This window comes from Bidens hawaiensis, unplaced genomic scaffold (genome assembly GCF_021521415.1).
Source record: "Bidens hawaiensis isolate Kalapana, Puna unplaced genomic scaffold, B.hawaiensis_p1.1 tig00016869_1, whole genome shotgun sequence".
Taxonomy (NCBI): Eukaryota; Viridiplantae; Streptophyta; class Magnoliopsida; order Asterales; family Asteraceae; genus Bidens; species Bidens hawaiensis.
The window spans coordinates 211,811-216,948 of record NW_027492559.1 but is presented as its reverse complement, the minus strand read 5'-3'; positions in this window follow the sequence as shown (position 1 = coordinate 216,948).

Below are 5,138 nucleotides of genomic sequence, written 5' to 3'. Positions count from 1 at the left end.
GTATTTGATTCGGTGAGAAAGTGGTTCGCTGAGCTAGTTCATATATTACCTTAACGAATTGGACACAAAGCAGTTCCAATTCGCTAAGGATAACGAATGGTCAAGAATTTTGACTTAATCTTTGACTCACATAGTCAAAGTCAAAATTAAGATGAACACCTATAGTCAACAACACAAATCATGCTTCAATTAATCCATAACTATCGTCGGATAATCAAAACATTATGTGTAGTAAACTTGGAAACACAATACGAAGCTCATGGTGTTGAGATTGAGACTCAAAACCCAGAAAATAACTAAGGTTAACCAGAGTAAACAAGAACCCCGAAACCATTAACATACAATCAACCCGGCAAACTAAAATCATTCGTCGATTAAAGTCTACCAAGGGGCTCGGAAACGCATTCCGATCACAAATGATTATATATCAATTACAAGAACACAGTATTACATAAACAAATCAGGGTTTGAACTCGAAAAAACCCTTAGAACACAAAAGTTCATAATTAATCTATCAAATCTCAGTCATTTTTGACGAAAATCACACCGCGGTGATCATCTATACCTTAGAAACAAAATGGTATCCTTAAATGTCGAAAATTAAAGGTCGAAGTTCAAAGAAAATTTTGAATAGGTTACTTTAGGTTGAAAAAAGAAGATAAACAGTGAAGGACTGTTCGTTCACTTTGTCTTATATAACCTTACACGTTTCCCGAAGTACCTTATGTATGAATTAAGCAATTCGTTTGAATTATAAATAATGAATTAGATACTTCGCTATTCCAGTTCGTTACCTTAGAGTAGCGAACAAGACATGACTCGTGTCTTGATTCGTTAAATATGTATAACGAAGTAGAGATGATTAGTTGCAAAGTGCGAAAGCGAATTAGGTTCGCTAAAGAATCACCTAGTTCGTTATCCATAATTAACAAAGTAGCTTTTATTGAATTAAAAAATTTATTTAATTTTAAATTAAATAATTAAATGAATTAAATATGGAATTAATCAATAAATAATAAAAATATTAACTTAAATAAATTATCGAGAACCTTTTTATCCCGATAATTAAATACCTTAAAAAAGCGTTTCACTTTTACGAAACATAATTTAAAATCATTAAAAAAATATGTAAAGTACGAAAGATAAATTATTTTTTGGTATTTTGTAAAAATTAAAGAATGTATTTTCATAGAAGCATCCGAACATAAAAATTGGACAATTTTTTTGTGTTTTTCAATGATTTATCAAAAGCAGTACATATTTTTGTATTTTTGTTGAGTTTGAGCAGAGAATCATATTGACCAAAATGCCCTTCTATCACAGTTTTATATTTCAACTATATTACTGCTGGCGTTAAGTCGGTCATTGATATTGTTGTCCACTTAAATCTTATAACAAACCTTCGAGCATTTTTGTGATATGAGTTATGGTTCAATTAGCGCACAGAATATCAGAAACTATCAGCCCCTAATCTCGGTTCAAGCTTAATTTGATTTTTGCCAAATCACCCCAACTTGACTTAAACCATTATAATGTTGACCAAAGTTTTACACCAATTGAGAAACTCTGAGCAATGCATCAAGTTTCCTTTACTGTGAGTGAGTATGCACGAGTCCATCTGTCAGCTTACATGCATTGTATCCCCTGGGGTCCGTTTCTTATTGGTATTAAGACGCACGCAAGGGAGGAACAGTTGTATGACTAACAACGGATTTTGATCAAGTCAGTAATTTAGATTGTACAAAGTATGTCGGTGATCAAGTTTAATGACTTTGGGTTTGCTCTAGAAAGCGAGTGAAATATTCATGCTTATGAATACCCAGATGATTAAGCCGCATAAAGACTCACAGTGTCCAGAATCCTAACGCTTGTTATTTGCTTTATTATATTTTTGACTGATCAACAATTATAAGGCTTGAGTATGATCTGTTATTACATTTCTGCCATCTTTACCGAGACTTTTGCTAGAGACTAACATCTCTTTCAATTTGTTTTTTTTTAAGTTTATATCACTTACTTTACTCTAACTGCTTGTTTAAGACCTATCAATACACCGATGATTAAGCACACAGCCTTTTAAGCTTATTTCTTTTCTGGATTTGCAGTCAAATAATCAATGTACTATCATTTTCTCTTTTTGCTTCAAAAACTCAAAATTTTGAGGAGCATAAAACTAAATGATTTAAATTGCCCCAGTTAATTTAAGTTCATAAACTATTGGATATCCTATCCATCTACAAGTAGAGGACATGACCAATATATGCAAGCATGCTTCACAAACTTAAATAACTGACTAAATTCTCAGCTAAAAAATAATGCAGACAGCTAAACGAACACCCCAAGTACTTTCCATTTTTCAGATAAATGGCTAACCAGAAGATTTCCAAGAAATTATCAGGACCAAACATATACAAGTATATGTTCTTCGAAATAGAAGTAAATTACATAATTTTCAGCGATCATAAGCAAAAATCTTTTTGGTTTTTCTCTTTACAAACTAAAAACACAATCTTTTTGTCTTTTCAGATTTTTCTTTACAAAACAAGAAAATTCACATTCTTTTTGTCTTTTTCAAAAATTTTCTGTACATGCAAAAATCACAATCTTTTTGGTATTTTCTAATTTTAAAATGTTTTTGGTTTTTCAAATATTAAAATAAAACAGGAAATAACACAATATTTTTGGTTTTTCAAAATTTTCTAATATTTTTGGGTTTTATCTATACAAACTAAACGCACAATATTTTTTGTATTTTCTTAGATTCACCCCCTAAAACCTAAAAACAGAATGAAATTTAAACTAGAACAATAATAAAAGTAAAGATAATTATCCTAATTTTAGGATCTCAGCAAGGGTCTTCAATCCATTTGAACCAAGCAAAAAAGTAAAACGTGTTTTATCAAACGCTTTGGTAAATAGATCAGCTTTTTGAAAATCAGTGTGCACTTTCTCAAGATCAATTAATTTCTTTTCATAACAATCCCGTATAAAATGATATCAAATTTCGATATGTTTCGTTTTAGAATGTTGTACGAGATTCTTGGTGATACTAATAGCAGCAGAATTATCAATCAAGATGGGAGTAGTAAGAAACTTCAAAACGTAGTCGCGAAGATGTTGTTGTATCCACAAAACCTAGGAACAGCAACTCGAGGCTGCAACATACTCAGCTTCGGCGGTTGAAGTGGAAACCGTTTTCTGCTTCTTACACTGCCAGGAAACAAGCCGGCTTCCTAAGAATTGACATCCCGCTGTAGTAGACTTGAAATTGATCTTGCATCCTCCATAATCTGAGTCTAAGTAAGCGGTAAGATCAAAAGTATCATATTTGGGGTACCATAATCCGATGTCAGGATATCCCCGTAAATATTGCAGAATACGCTTGACTGCTGCCAGGTGAGTCACTCGAGGACTAGCTTGGTACCTAGCACATAAACAAACAGCAAACATTATGTCGGTTCGAGAAGCAGTTAAATACATTAAAGAACCAATCATGGCACGATAGAGGGTCGGATCAACGGTATCCTCTAATTCATCCGGTGATAAATTGTGACCCACGGGAAGAGGAGTAGAAGGGATTATTCCGGCAGTAATCTTGAATCGGCCCAAGACATCGTTCACATATTTTGTCTGATGAATGAGGATTCCCTTCGCAGACTGATGAACCTGCAACCCTAAAAAGAAATTCATCTCTCCCATCGAACTCATCTTGAACTTGGTTTGCATAGACTTCTCGAACTCCTTACACAACGTTTCGTTTGTAGACCCAAAAATTATGTCATCAACATAAATCTGAACGAGCAGAAGATCATCACCAATATTTTTGTAAAATAAAGTGCAGTCAACAGTTCCACGTTTGAAACCGTTATCCGTCAGATGGTCGGCGAGCGTGCCATACCAAGCTCTCGGGGCTTGAGGTAGACCATATAATGCCTTGTTTAATCGGTAAACACGGTCAGGATAATCAGGATCTTCAAAACCTGGAGGCTGTAAAACAAACACTTCCTCATGAAGTTCACCATTGAGAAAAGCACTCTTAACATCCATTTGATACACCTTGATATTCTTGTAACCAGCATATGCTAGGAAGATTCGAATCGACTCTACTGGAGCATACACCTCAATGTAATCAATACCCTCTTGCTGATGAAAACCTTGCACCACTAAACGTGCCTTGTTTCTCAAAATTACCCCACGATCATCTTTCTTACACTTATATACCCACTTAGTCAGAATTGCCTTCTTAACTCTAGCAGGTTTGTCAATAAGATCCCAAACACCTAAACGTGCAAATTGCTGTAATTCTTCTTGCATGGCTTCTACCCAAGATAGATCTTGCAGAGCCACACGAGGAGTTGTAGGCTCAACTTGGGATAAAAAACAAGAGAATTTAGCTGTATTTACAATACCAGTGGAATGTAAATCGGCATAAGCACATAAAATATTATTTTCACCCGAGGAAGCAACTTGACGACGAGTTTGAACTCCCACATCAAGGTCTCCAATAATATTTTCCTGTGGATGGTAATTATGAATCCTGAGAGTAGGATTTTCAGAAATAGCAACATTTTCAAATAAATTGGTGTAATTTTCACCCAATTCAGGAGATGAAACATCACTGTCAAGTTCAATAACTTGATCCACAATTGCATTATCATCAGATGAAGTAGAAGTATTATCATGATGAACAGGAGACTCATTGTCCGGTTCTTCAGTTAGAGCAACCAATGGAGCTTCAACATCATTTGAACTTGCAAATCTTGGCATTTCTAAATGTTCTTCAAAATAAGCACGGACTAAATCTTATCTGGATGATCGGTTGATGGAGTAAATGAATTGAACAAGCCATCGTAGTCAAACATCCAGTCGGGACCTTTCTCTTGTGGAGGAGTGGTGTACTTTTGACAGTCAACATGGTACCACTCTTCAACACAACCAGACGTAAAATTAAAGACCCGTTTCTTAGGAGACGCATACCCCAAGAAATAACCTTCAATGGCCTTTTCATCAAATTTACCCACATCCCTTCTCAACATAGTACAAGGACACCCAAAAGGTTCCAAATACTTTAAATTAGGTTTACGATTATTCAATAATTCATAGCTGGTCTTCTTGAGTCGTTTAACAGTTAGAACTCG